General features: G+C 32.5%; 1 long non-coding RNA gene across 1 annotated transcript in view; it reads left to right on the top strand.

Annotated features, from left to right (window-relative positions):
- The window catches only part of LOC134732026 (uncharacterized), a 104,531-nt gene extending 92,761 nt beyond the window's left edge, over window positions 1-11,770 (top strand). The window contains exon 3 of the long non-coding RNA XR_010114870.1: window positions 11,685-11,770. This is a non-coding gene — a long non-coding RNA (uncharacterized lncRNA). The remainder of the gene's footprint in view (window positions 1-11,684) is intronic.
- The last annotated feature ends 4,071 nt before the right edge of the window (window positions 11,771-15,841 follow it).

The raw sequence follows: 15,841 nt of genomic DNA, 5'->3' as shown, positions 1-15,841 counted from the left end.
TCTCTAACTCGCCTGATGACTTTATGTTAAATGACCTCAACATTTTGTGAGGCTTTTCCTCTTATAAAGTAAGGAGTTTAGATGAGGTGAGGTGTCCAATTTCATTTAGCTTCAATTTCCTGTAATTTGACGGCTGTCAAGTCATGCTTTGATTTGTTCTGTTTGTGAGCCAGAGTAACTTTAAGGCAGTATATTAACTAGGAGAACTATTTCTTTACTTTTAAACTTCAGAATTATGATGACAAGTATTTTAAAGAGCATTTAGAAAGTAGACAAATGAAAAATTTTTAACATTTTGGAATGCTTCTTGTATTTCTTTTTGAAACCTAGGTTTTTGGTGGTAGTGGTGATATTTATTTTTGCCAAACGAACCATTCCATGTAATTTTGTAGCATTTTGGGTTGATGAGCACCGTAAGTCTAGTATTCCCATATGTGTTAAAATTTATCTTTACAATTAATATATTTTCACTGAATTATTTAATTAAAAATTTTTTTTATTATACTTTAGGTTTTAGGGTACATGTGCACAATGTGCAGGTTTGTTACATATGTATCCATGTGCCATGTTGATTTTCTGCACTCATTAACTCGTCATTTAGCACTAGGTATATCTCCCAATGCTGTCCCTCCCCCCTCCCCCCACCCCACAACAGACCCCGGAGTGTGATGTTCCCCTTCCTGTGTCCATGTGTTCCCATTGTTCAATTCCCACCTGTGAGTGAGAACATGCGGTGTTTGGTTTTTTGTCCTTGCGATAGTTTACTGAGAATGATGTTTTCCAGTTTCATCCATGTCCCTACAAAGGACACGAACTCATCATTTTTTATGGCTGCATAGTATTCCATGGTGTATATGTGCCACATTTTCTTAATCCAGTCTATTGTTGTTGGACATTTGGGTTGGTTCCAACTCTTTGCTATTGTGAATAGTGCCGCAATAAACATACGTGTGCATGTGTCTTTATAGCAGCATGATATAAAACTACGATTTCCAATACATGTTCAGTGAGATATTATTAGGCATTACCTGAAAGGGATTTCTGGAGAAAGAAAGAATTTCTGGTTAAAAAGAGTTGAGCAGGTTTTCCTAGAGCGATTCTCTCGGTCTCTAGGATGGAGCTACAGCATAAAATATCCTCCAAATTTACTTCACAAATTAGCCCTTAGATTTCATGAATTACTTATAATTTTTTTTGTAGACCATAGTTTCTTTGCTCTTCAGTATTACACTTGCTTATGTGAGTTTCTAAAACTAAGTTTAATTTTAAAAATTCTTAATTTTATATTTATATTTTGAATTGTGTTTAAAATTAAGTTTAGTTAAAAGCTAGGTTTTTATTTCTACCTACAAATTCAGTGTCCCATCAATAGAAAAAAATTCTCAATAATATTTTAAAGTTACTTACTTTAGTCTTTGTCATTAAAGAATAAAATTTACCTGGCAGAAATGCCCCAGAAGCTACCTATGGAGGAAATATAAATATTATTATTACCTACTAATAGTAATATACAAAATAGTCAATTATGTGTATAGAAGTTAAATATATATAAAAGTTAAACATTTATAAATGATACAGGACTCACGTGTTTGTATGCTCTGACTGCTGTGCAGTCACAGTCTGATAAATTGATAAACAGAGTTTGCAGTAAAGAAGGAGTTTAATGATTGCAGGACAGCTGAGTGAGGAGATGTGAGCACCCTCAAATCTGTCTTTCCAGAGAGTACTTGGTTGGGGTGAAGGGATTGTAGAGGACCACGTGCTGGATAATTGGGGTCACTGGCTGGTTTGGGTTAGGGGGATTAAATCACCAGGATGTGGAAACTTCGCCCTTTAGTGAGTCAGCTTCTCCTGGAGCCCTTCGGAGGAGCTGATGTCAGTAGTTTCACTGGTATGTAGGATCTGAAAGAGTACCTCAGAGAGAAAACTTAACATTTCACAATGCTCAAGTTGTTATCTATGAGTAGTTAAGTTTAACTATAATCTTGTGACAGGATATAAATGATTGTGGGGCTGTACCTAATAAACAATTATGAGGAAGCAGGACAGATAGCAATTTAACTTAATGTTTAAGGCTGGATGTGCTGGAAGCTTATTTTTATTTCATCCCCTCCCTCCTTTCCCAAATAATTTTATAAAGATTATAGGGGTGGCTTCATTATATATATATATATATATATATAACTTCTAATATTTTATCAGCTAATAAAAGCTCAAATTTTCTAGACATTTTTGTTGATTAAGCTAATAAGATGGCTTTTACCAATGGATCTTGAAATGTGGTATGCTAAATGATTTTCTGTTTTCAAAAAGAATTGTGCATGATCAATAATTCACTAAAACAGTAGGCAAGTAAACTATATCACTAAGACAGTAGGCAAGTAAACTATATTTTTAAATTTACTAGTGGTGCAATCTTGTGCAAGTCACCTGACACTTTATGCCTTAATTTCTAAAAGAAAAAAGAGAACTTCCTAAATTACAGAGTTGGGTTCAAATATGAATGAGAAATGTAAATATGAAGGTATTGGAAATATTAGAAATAGGAATATGAAGGTATATGCTATAGTGTTAGTGACTGACATGTACTTAACTATCATTGACAAAATTATTATTCTTTTCTTTTTTGAAATAATGGAGACATTGTAGAGAAGATTTTGTTAATTTCAGGTGTTTTAACTCTTTATTCAGTAAGTTCTTTGTAAAAATTTATAGGAAGAACTGAAGGGATATAAAGGGTTCATAATAAACACAGCAGATGATTTCTGATCCTTAAATCCAGAAACTCGGCCCTAGTCTATTTTACTTTCTTATTTCTAGCAAACTACCTAGAAAAAGTTGGAGAACGGCACTATTTTTTTTATTGATCTCAGCTTCAAAAATTTCAAAATGTAGTTTTTCATTAGTAGTAGTAATTCAAGCTAGAACATATAATATATTCAACATTACACTAAGTGATTTACTTTTATATAAGTTATTTCATTTAACCTTAAGAATACTTCGTGGATATATTTATATGTATTTTTACAGATTAATAGATTGTTATTAGCAGAGGTTGGGTAACTTGCCCAACTCTGATACATTGCTAAGGAGTGAGTGACGTATAATTGAGCCAGGTTTCTTCTAAATACTATGCTCCACTGTAAATACATGAGATTACAGGTTAAAGTTTGAGAATTACTTCTAAGTAATAAACAGCTCACTCAATTTTAATATTGATTCTGGTAAAATTCTTTATAAAGGGTTTAGCATTCTTTATAATGTTTGGGGTTGGGTCAGGGAGAAGATAATGAAAAGAGAACAGAGCAGATAAGAAACATTTTGCACATCTGACTTCCAAACTGATCCTCTAAATAGATTTTTTTATGCTATCTCACCAAATTGAAACTTTTTGATGCATATAGAAACCAAAAATATTGTATTAAAAATATTGAGAAAGATTGAGGAGAAAGAAAATTTTTTTCAAGAGAATCAAACTATATTATTTAAGGTATATTTCTGTGTGAATCTTGAAAGTAGGGAAAGAAATATGTCAGCAAAAATACTACAAGTAATTTATTATTTGTCACAAAAACATTGATTGATTAATATGTAGCAATCACTAATCTAGGATGCTCTTGCTCTGACTTATATTCCTTTCCCAAATATTCCAAACCATGACCTTGTATTAATAAAAGAAGACATTAAAGTAGTATATTGATAGTTTACAAGCACTTAGAATGTACATTTTGAAATTTTGTGGTGATCTGATGAGTGACCTTGAGTCTCAAAATTAGAGAAGTTTCTAATAATTCTGGATTAAATAAAATGTGAAGGGAGTTAATCTTGAAACAAAAGGAAAAGAACTCATCCATACAAGGAAACGACTTTGTGATTAACACCTGACTTTTCATCAGAAACAATGATAGTCAGAACACAATGAGATAGCAAATCCAAAGTGCTGAAAGAAGGAATAAGTGTCTTGTTCTGTTTATGTTACCAAAGTTGTAATGTGTGTAGGATTTATATTTAAAGGGGAAAAACTTTAAGAGGAATTAGACATAGTCAATGGAAAGAATACGACCAATAAGGTGTTCTAGATCTGGCTTGGTTAGATATAACGCGTTTAACTTTGGATAATTCAGGAATCCTTTGCAAATCTTTGTTTCTTTGCCTCCAATATAACTGGGCTGGAGTCAACACTAAAAAGCTTGAACTCTCAATATTGTGTATATCTGTTATTTCAAGTTATCTTTGCCTCCGATATAACTGGGCTGGAGTCAACACTAAAAGCTTGGACTCCAAATATAGTGTATATCTGGTATTTCAAGTTATTATATTTTATGTTTCCTTCTTGATGGAAGCTTGTCTTATTTTGTTCTCTACAGTCTGTATTTTTTTCTATTCATAGTTCTGCAGCAGTTGTTTTCCAAATATAAAAATAATTCTTTTGTGCTGTGTGAAAATATGCATCCTTTTATTGAAGCTGCCAGACAGATGTGTTATTTCAAGTGGGAGACTATGATTTTTCTCTATAGATGATGGGTAGGGTTTTGTTGTTGTTGTTGTTGCCATTTGTTTGTTTGTCTAACTTTACTAGTAGGTAGATTATTTGAATGACTGATCTGATTAATCATCATTCCTTCTAAATCTGTCTCCTTCGTTCAGGTCTCTCATCTGAACACATTAGAAATTCTCAATACAGTTGGTATCGTGCCCAGCTAAATCCATCTGATTTTTATTTTTAAAAATGGCAAGTTGATGTAACATTTCATCATACTATATAAAATAGAAAAATCAGAACAAAATGTAATTGACAGTTTTCTGAGTTTCTTTTAGTCTTAAGTTTTGAAATTGTTTTTGTCTATTTTTATTTAGGGTCTCACTCTGTCACCCAGGGTGGAGTGCAGTGGTGCAATTATGGCTCACTGTACTCTTGATTTCCTGGGCTCAAGCAGTCCTCCCAACTCAGCCCCCAAGTAGCTAGAACTACAGGTGTGTGCCACCACACCCAGCTTTATTTTTTATTAAAGAAAAACAATTGTAGATCTTAGCTTTCATTATGTTGCTCTGGCTGGTCTTGAACTTCCAACCTCAAGTGATCCTCCCACCTTTGCCTCCCAAAGTGCTGGGATTAAAAGTGTGAACCACCTCACGAAACTGTTTTTTTAAATTATCATTATAATACTTGATAAAATAAAATAAACATCTGAAAATGATGCTGACGTAGTTGGGTGCTGGCTTTAAAAAGTCCATTATGTCTGTTTTCTAAGGTGGCACTTAAACACATGCACACACGCACAGACTGGGTGGCTTAAACAACAGATATTTGTTTTCTCACAGTTCTAGAGGCTGTAAATCCAAGGTCAAAGTGCTCCTCTGAGGACCATGATGGAATGATCTGTTTTAGGCCACTCTTCTTGGCTTGTAGGTGTCTGCCTTCATGCCGTTGTAATTCTGTGCATGCATGTAGCTGATTTTTACCCCTTTCCAAATTTTATTTTATATGGACATCAGTTTTGTTGGATTAGGACCCACCCTGAGGGCCTCATTTTAACTGAATTCTTATTTAAAACATCCAAATATGGTTACTTTCAGAAATACTAGGCTTTAGAATTTCACCATATGAATTTGGAGAGAGGGGAGCACAGTTCAGCCCATAACTAACACACGGTAAGTAACTATTGACCAAGTTACTCATGTTACTCAAGAGAGATAATTCACTTTGTTAATACAAAGCAATTTTTTTCCTCAGTAGGTGTAAGAGTGTGTCACACAGAAGTAGCATTTTAACATATAAGATGCGTAGCTGAGCTCTAAATATAGGAGACAGTATGATAATTTTTACATTTCAAATTCTCTGCCTGCATTAGAATATTTTTGCAGAATGTGTAAAACAATCTAATGAATTGATTGGAATGTGTGGGAACAAGAAATATGGTTGTGGTATTTACATAAAGCTTTTATATAGTTCCTTTAAAAATATAATTCTCATTTACCGATTTCCCTAAGGCAATGGGTATATTTTGTTCTATTATTTTTGATCCCTTGATTTTTCTGACTATGGTTCACAAAAAAACCATAAGATAAAGTACCATCCTGTACCTTATTTTCATGTGACAGTTTTTTTCTGCTAAATTAATATTTTTTATATTTTTATTTTGTATATATTTGGTATAATTCTGTTAATATTTTATATATTTTGCATATTTGTATATTAGATGCAGATGCCTTAGACAACATGAAAATATGTTTGAACATCCCTATTTTACGAAGGAAGAAAGATAAGCAAAGCACATGATTTAATAGATTTTAGAATTAACTAGTAAGTTACACGAGTTTCAATTTCCCAGAACTCTAATATATATCCCTGCATTCTTATCATGAAATATATAGAAAACACCATTTTGTTGCCTATTGTTACATTTATTTATATTGTACACATAATCTCAAAGTTTATATTTTGCCACCATTTATGCATGAATTTTTCATGACAAATATTCCTAAGTATTCCCATTATAGGTATCTGTTTCCCAGAATAGTGGTTTCAGCAAGTCGTACTGTTATCCAACTGTCAATTTACTTATTTATTTATTTTATTTATTTTTTCTGTTTATTTTTAAGGCTAAGTGCGAGTGGAAAAGAAAACAAGAAATCTGTAACTGGTTGTGATTAATTAGTTTTGAACACCACTACATTTGGACTAGCCTGCTAATTTATTTTTCATCTATACTTACCTCATCAGCACTCCCTAATTCTTGCTTATCTTAAGGAATTGAAATTTTCACCCAAGCTTTAACCTAGTTAGAAATATATTTTTCTAAAATTCAAACTCCATACTGTTGAGGCCATACCTTTCTGAAATGCAGTAATATTTTCACTACTGTTTAAATCCAAACATTTCTAACTCTGTGTTGCAGATATGGATATGAAGAGGCCTACTGCTACAAGTTTATATAGGCTGGGTATTTTGCACTTTAGTGACTGATTACTGTTTCTTTAGGAATGGACGTATTTGTCTTGTTCTCTAGTTACCATTCATTGAATTGTTAAATGTGTGGTCAATATTGTATATGAGCTATTCAGATATGTGTGACGTGCACGTGCACAGGGATCTTTGTCCTTTGTGATTAGTATAACTGTGCATACCCATCTTTTTGTGAGTCTCTTGGTCATTCAAACTCAGCTACTCATCCTGTACTTTATCTTCATGCAACAGTTTTTTTTTTCTGCTAAATTAATATTTTGTATATTTTTATTTTGTATATATTTGGCATAATTCTGTTAATATTTTATATATTTTGTATATTTGCATATGAGATGCAGATGCTTTAGACAACATGAAAATATCTTTGAAAATCCCTATTTTACCAAGGAAGAAAGATAAGCAAAGCACATAATTAATAGATTTTAGAATTAACTGGTAAGTTACACAAGTTTCAATTTCCCAGAACTCTAATATGTATCCCTGCATTCTTATCGTGAAATATACAGTAACAAGGAATGAAATTAAAGTATTAAAGTATCTTAATCTATCTAATTAAATGGTAGTTTGAAAAGGACTGTAATGTCTTTTGACATTGAAATAAAGTGAGTTTATCTTGAGATTCCATAAGATAATGAAGAGCTGGTAATTACATCTTTACATTTTATTGCTATTTAAATGGCAGAATCTTCATTATTTCTGCAAGAGGTCACAAGCATGTTCATCTTAACTTGACTATTATACAAATAAGGCTTTATTAATACACCTATAGAAGTAGCCAAATCATTCATTCCATGACTAGGCAATTAAGCAATCCTGTTAAGCTAAAGAAGTAATGACTCAAATGTGTTGAGTAAAACCGTAAGACACAGTGTCAGCAAGGTGAAGTAACTTCTCTTTAGCACTTTGCCTAAATAACTTTTTTTTTAAAGAGACATATGCAAAAAAACATGAATGTATCGTGAATTAATTTGTGCATGGTTTCCCTATAAAATAGTCACAGTAGCAACCACAATTATGGTAAATTAAAAGTTGTAAAACTAAATGTTTTTAGATCAATAGTTTTCTCTTTAATGCTGTTTTCAATTTAATGCTGGCCTATTTTTCTGGGCTTCCATACAGACTTTATAATTAGCTGGATACTGTGGTTGTATGATTAATAAAATACAGACTGTGGTGCTGCCATGTTTGCATTTGAATCCTGCCTCAGCCACCCAATATGGTATGAATGACGTCAAGTCAGAACCTGCGTTTTCTCATACAGAAAAATAGTCATAGAAACATCAATCTCATAATGTTGTGTGTTGGTTAAATAAGAAAGTTATGTAAAACTGTCAAAGCACAATAGCTACATATAACAGGCATTCAAGTATTAGTGCCTATATTCTGATCTCTGTTGCCCTCACTTTTCTATTCCCCCAAATGATAACAGAAGCTACATTTAAAATCACTATTCCACTCTACAATTTCTGTTGTGGAAAAATAGAGAAATCTGTGTTTTCTTATGTAGTAACTTTTATCTGTATATCTTCTTGAGTCTCTAGACTTGTATAATTTTCATATATACAATTAATTTGACCTCCGGTCTCTACAGATAGTTTATCAACACACTGCTACACATAGACCCAGGTCTTTGATTTCCACAATGTGTGTGTCTGCATGTGTATTTATTAATATGTTTTATTTTCTGGCTGTTGAGTTGATGGGAGAAAAGTGAAGAAATCATAAGTAAAATTTTTACTCCACGATAAGGTGCTGATTTTTCTTTTAAGGAGTATACCAATATAACTATTTAAACTTGGAACTATTAAGCTATCTTTTTTCACTTTTTTGTAAGTATCTCAAGCTGAAATGACTGTCAGCTGGATGAGGAACATGCCAGTATATGCTGCCAATTTTAGATAGTTCATATCCCAGGACTTTTTTTAAATTGTCTATATGCCAGTCTTGAGAAAATTTCAGTTACTTGCAGAGTTTTCCTTTGTGCAGAAGTGAACTCAGTTCAGATATTTTGACTTCACTACTAAAAGTGTGTAAGTCAGTTTTCTATAACTGGAGACAACTGACTCAACTTTTAAAATAATCCTAGGTGTCTCTAGGATTACTATATATTAACACAAAAAGTGTTATAACCACATACTACAATAACTACAATAACTAAAATAACATAAAATTACAAACAAATTCATGGCACTCAGATTTAGTAGGTATGTATGGCCCTTACACATTTATTTATCCTAATAATTTGTTCTGATGGCAAAAAGGTACCCAAGTAGGAAGAATAATGTTAGAAGGCATGGAGTAATCTTGCATTTTTCATTATAATTTCATTTTTCATATATAATTTTGTTTTTAATGCATAGTTACCATGCATTAAAAACCAACCTTCTTTTTAGCCTCTTTAAATAAACACAGTTAACACAATCAAGATGGCAGAGATTTTCAGGGATCACCTTATCAAGTTGCCCATTTCTAAGAGTATTTGGAAGCAGATATTACTAAAAACAGTAGTTAGGGTGCCATAATTGCCTTGAGGTAATATTGACTGTAAGTATCTTCAGTGTCCAGAAGTTTTCCTGAAAAATAACTTCAAATATAAACTTCACGTGATAATTTATTTTTTTAATTTACAATAGTTTATTTTTGTTTCGTTGTTTTCGGAAATGGTTGCGATCAAGGTGACACATGCATACATGATCAGAGAGGCAGTTAATTAGGACAATAGATGCCTGAATCAAGATTTGCTGTTGTTTGTGTTTCATATGTTGCAAAAATAATATATTCACAGCAAAGTTTTTGATGGTTTGGCTGTCAACGCTATGGATGTTATTACTGTCCCTCAGGCTTTGCTGATGAGTCTACATGTATCAGGTTGTCTCCTTCCTCTACTTATCTTCCGTCATTGCCGCTCTAATAGGATCGAAGTAATTGTAAATCTCTCCCATTGAGTTATTTTTTCAAGTTTTGAAATTTTTAGTGTATAAATTGTTAAGTTTTGATAACCTACATTTTAGTTTATTTACTTATTTTCATGGTACATATTTAAGACATACATATATGCCATGAAATTATTACTACAATCAAGCCAATTAACATATCCATCACCTTTCATAGTTTTATTTTTATGTGATTGGCAAGAGCACCTAAAAAATATACTTTTAGAAAATTTTCAGTATAGAATACAATATTATTAACTATTGGTATCATACTATAGGTTAGATACAACTTACTCATCCTACATGACTGCCAGTTTGTACCCTTTGATCTGCTTTTTTTCGTTTCCTCTTAATCCTTATCCCTGATGACCACCGTTCTACTGTTTCTGTATACTTGGCTTGTTTTTAGATAGCACATAGAAGTGAGATCATGAAGCATTTTTCTTTCCATGTCTGGTTTTGTTTCACTTAGCATAATGCCATCCAGGTTCATCCATATCATCAAAAATGGCAATTTTAATCTTTAAGATTGAATACTATATGCATAATATTTATATTATTATTACAGAGTATATAAGATTATAATATATATTATAACTATATATCATAATTTGTTTATCCAATTGTTTTCATAGCTTGGCTATTGTGAACTATACTGCAATAAACATGGGAATACAGATGTATCTTTCATACACTGATTTCAGTTCCTTTTGGTGTATACCCAGCAGGGGGATTGTGGAGTCATACAGTAACTCTGTTTTAAATTTTTGAGGAACCCTCATACCATTTCCCAAAATGGATGTATCAGTTTACATTCCCACCAGCAGTGAACATGGGTTTCCTTTTTCCACACCCTCATCACACTTCTCTCTTTTTTATATAATAACCATCCTAACAGTTGTGAAATGATATATTTTTTTGATTAACATTTTTCTGATTAATGATGTTGAGCACCTTTTCGTACACTTGTTGCCCTTCGTATGTCTTTTTTAAATAACGTCTATTCAGATACTTTGGCTATTTATCAGTCGGATTGTTTTTTGACATTGAGTTGTGTGAGATTTTTATTTCACATGTCAACCCCTTTCTGACATACAGTTTGTAAATATTCTCTCCCATTCTGCAGGCTGTCTTTTCATTTTGTTGAGTGTTTGCTGTGCAGAAGCTTTTTATGCACTGCATTTTGATGCAGTCTCACTTGTTTATTTTTGCTTTTGTTGCCTGAGCTTTTGGTGTGATAGCCAAAAAACCATTGTCAAGGCCCATATCAAGGAGTTGTTTTCTCTGTGTTTTCTTCTGGGAATTTTACACTTTCAGGTCTAACACGTAGGCCTTTAATCCACCTTGAGTTGGTTTTGTGTACAGTCTAAGATAAGGGTCCAGTTTTATTCTTTTATATGTAGATAACCAGACTCTCACTGTTGCTTCTTCACCGGATAACCAGACTCTCACTGTTGCTTCTTCACAGGAACGATTCTTTGCCCCAATTTTGGCCAAGTACCTTCTACACCACCTTCAAGTCTAAGTGCAACAGAAAATGCACCTTTTCAGGAAAGACATTTATTGTTCACTCATAATTCGCTCTTTAATAGACATATGCAATAGAATATACAGTTCGCAAGATTAAAAACAAGGTTTATATTGCTTCATAAGAAGCAAGCACATTTTTGAAGCACAGGGCAATTCTTGACAATCAAACCTGTAACTCATTATGATTTTTAAGTTGTGTGAGATGTGGATACTCAGCATTTTCATGATGAGCCTGTGCTTTCTTACATTTTCAGTGATGAAGAAGACATGCCAACAGAGGGTTAGTTCCAGATAAAATGAAATGTTCCAAACAGTATGTATTGTTTATTTGAATCATCTGTGGGGGAAGGAAAGATAATTTTCCAAAGGACATTCCTCCTAAATTCTGTCTTAAAGTTGTTTGTAAGTAGAAGATTGAGTTTATATTACATTACAAGACTATAATATCTTTATGAAATTCACTGTGCAATCTTTAATCAAATAAGCAAATGCATTATTTATTTCCAAGTTTGAAGCACACATTCTCTTCAGCTGAAATGCCAATTCTGGAGGAAAACATATCCAATTATATATGAAACTGAAGGCCATTTTTACTTTTTATTATTCTTGTAGCATTTAAAGACCAAAAGCCTGTCTTATATCTAGTTGCATGTTTTCAGGAAATATGCTTTTGGAAACTATTCTCATGAATATGAAATTAACCTCAATAAATAATTTATTTTTGAACTCTTATTTCTTGCTAATTAAATATCTTTGGCCAAAACATTTTTAATCCTCCTATTTGTTCTTTGAGAAATTTTGACAATAAATTCAAAACTTTTAATGGAGAATATTTAAAAGGTCTTCTTAGAATAAAAAAAAAATTTACTTTTTTTCTTCATCAAAGTTGTGTATCCCTATATTTCTAATGTTTAGGACATAAACAATTAGGTGTGATTATGATCACTAAATAACTAAGAACAGTATACATTTTTAGATTTCAGGCTTTAAAAGCAAAACACTTGTTAGAATTTTATGGTTAAATCATGTTCTTTGTACCATGAAAGAAAAGAAAGTCATCGTGTTATATATCAAAATATAATAATGAGGTATCATCTCTCTCAGAGATCTCTGAACAACATCATAAAACCTGAACATGTTTCTTTTCAGTAATATTTGATGAAGGCATCAAAAACTTGGAACAAAATAAGATTAAAGAAGAACAATAGCTTAAAAATTAGGTCTAAATTCTAGTTCTCTTGCTTGTGGCAAAACTTCGGTCAAGTAAGTAACCCCTGATTTCTCGTTTTCTTCATCTATAAAGACAGAAAAATTCAATTCATCCTACTTTGCCAAACTCTGTGAGAAAGCTGCATAACTTTGAAATTTTGTGGTAGCATAGAATTTTTTAAGCATCTAGATTATTAAAAATTCATTTAAAAATTAGCTATTTTTTGAAGTACAAATTCTAATAAATTCTATAACTTTGAAAAAATAATTTTTCAAGTTTGGAAAACTTCAGGCTATGTGGCTAAATCAGAGGGCAATACGGCATGTATACACCAATATATATCAAATTTTTCTTGTAACATTTTAGAGATTCTTAAGTTTTACAGAAGCTTATTCACAAAAAGGGTTGTTACAAATTCAGAAATATATCCTTCAGCCTATTCCATTAATTGGAAAACATTATATAATCAGAGTCCCACCTGTCCAAAGTACATAATAAAATATAGCATCCTGAAATAAGTATTTGTTATTTTTATTGCTTATGTTGTGAAATCGAAGCTTATTGCAAAGTAAATCAAATAAATTATTCTGTTCTGTGCTTATAAAAGTGAGATTTCAGACCCAATTTTAGATAATTTGCCATCATCATGGAAACGGAAAAGGTTGCTAAGTCAGTTATTTGTTCTTTCTTTCCCTTCTCCTGGGGGTCCAGTAAATGATTATTGAAAAAGTGCTTATCAAAAAACTATTTTGAGCAACATAATTTAGAAGCAATATTATTAAGACACAAGCATTTTTAAGAGAGTTGTGAAATATGCATAGAAATGATCAATAAAATCAAAATGTGTGAAATAGCACACAATAGTATACTTGATTGTTATGGGGGTGCAAAGTTAAAGTATTCTAAGGTGAGTGTGGAGTTCTGGAAAGTACTTTTTGGCCATTGACGAGGACTTTGTTTCAATGAAGGAAGCAAGAAGGGAGTGTTGAGGCAGGGACACTGGGCATCATGTTGAACAAATAGTAAAGACCAAAGACAGATTCTGGAAAATGGATGGCCTCTTGAGAGAAAAATTATGTGTGTGCTACCAGCTTGACTTATTACTCTTAGATAAGCAACTTCTAAATAAATGAAACCAAATTTGATTATGTTAGGGATTGCCTGGACAGAGACTTGGATTTTGGAGAAATTCAGGGCATAATTTTCTTGAATTCAAATCCTGTAGATCATTGATTCTCAAAGAGTGGTCTTTGATCCAACAACATCGGTGTTACATTGAGACGTCAATTCTTGGACCCCCATATCTGTTGAATCAGAAACTCAGGAAATCTCAGCAGTCTCTTTTGCAGCACGTCCCCTGGGTGACTCCATTGCACAGTGGAGTTTGAAAACCACTGCTGTGGACAAATAACCGAAGTCCCTCTAAGGCCCTCTGGCACTAGCTGTGGCAGCCCGTTAATTGTGGCTCCTGCAGGACCATCCCTTGTTCGCTCTGTCTATTAAAGTTTAGTGGCAGATGGAAAGATAACAAATGATAGGGTACAATTTTGTATCTAAACCATAATCTGCGAAATAATCTATTTTCAATCTTCTAACTAGAAGTTACTTCACTTGAATTTAAGCTATTCTAAATAACAACATTTTTCTGAATTAAGAAGACATAGAGTCAAAGGGCCAGGCAATCAGTTACTAATTAGTGGCTAGTTAACAAGAAATAAATAAAACTATTATCAGAATGTCATTTACTTAGGCAAAGCATAGCCAGGTAGGTAGATCATATTAGAAGGATTATAAGATGAATAACTACACATCTATTCTGTAACACTAGAAATTATGAAAATGACAAAAATTTAATTATCATTGAACAAATGTTGTAAGATTCCTTCACAGTGGTTTATCTTCATTATTGGAAGAGTGCTTTAGTACAAACTTTCTAGGCTCAGTTTGGCAGAATTTATCAAGAATTTAAAAAATATGGCCACTGACACAATAATACGGTTAAACAATCATCTTAAGGGAATAGAAATCTAAGCCAAGAACTAAAGAACCAGGAACTGAAAAGGCAAAAGGGACTAAGTGATGGAAAGAGCAAGAGGGAGAGATGTGAGACCTTGCACCAAAGATAAAACTTAAAACTGCAACAACGAAAAGTATAGATAGACTCTGTTACCTGAATATGAACATAAAGGAAAAGTAACAGTCAAAATTTTGTTTGGAATAATAGAAATTTTGTAAAAACAGGAGAGTAAGAAAAGGAAACTGATTGTATAGAATGTGAAGTGTGATTGTGGATTCCTCTCTGATACAGAGAGTTCATCAAGCACTGACAAATAATTGTGTGTGTGTGGATAGACTTAAATTCCCACAAATCAGCACCATTTATTTTATGGCCACATGATGCCATAATATATAGACATAAAACTATGAAATCATAAAGCAAGAAAGGAAATTATACATGGAATTGTCAACTTTGTCAAAATAAAAACATGCCTAGAAAAAATGAAAAGTTAATTCAGCAAAACAATGCATAAGGCTGATTATGTCACACCGGCAGATTCATTGGTAATTACATAATAATAAATATTATTAGTATCATTATTGATTTGCAGCATAGTGTTGAACAGAGCACTCTCTAGAGCCTGACTCACTCACATGAACCTTGATCCCGTCACTTTGTGTGAACTCAAGTAATTTAGCCTCTCAGAACCTCAGTTTTTCCATCTCTAAAATAGTGATAAGGTAATGCCTTTCTTTAATCAGGGCTAAATGGATAAATTATTTATAGGGGTTGGGAAGGTGCATGGTGTTGTAATTACTCAATAAATAAAATATCCAATAAATTTTTTAAAATAAAATTATAAAAATTATGTAAGGTTTATAATCATAAAAATACTCGAATCCAAAGATATTTACAACACAATGATGTATTCCTTTTAAAAAATACTAACATTTAGGTTAGCTAATATTTGGTGTCTTATATATGAACAACAATAACATAAGGCTACATGTGAAAGAACCAAGTGGATATCCACTTCAATAAGAGTGAGGGGTCAGAGGAAGGTAAGTTTGTGCTTCGTGATAAATAGTGTTGCACAGAGGCAAGTTCAGGGACGTTTCTTAGAGGAAGTAATTTGGGCTTTATGGAAGACTAATTGTAAAGTAAGGTTGAGAGCAAGGGTATTCAAATGCTGAAATATGATC

The sequence above is a fragment of the Symphalangus syndactylus genome, chromosome 1 (genome assembly GCF_028878055.3).
Source record: "Symphalangus syndactylus isolate Jambi chromosome 1, NHGRI_mSymSyn1-v2.1_pri, whole genome shotgun sequence".
In the NCBI taxonomy this organism is placed as follows: Eukaryota; Metazoa; Chordata; class Mammalia; order Primates; family Hylobatidae; genus Symphalangus; species Symphalangus syndactylus.
This window is presented reverse-complemented; position numbering and strand designations above follow the sequence as displayed.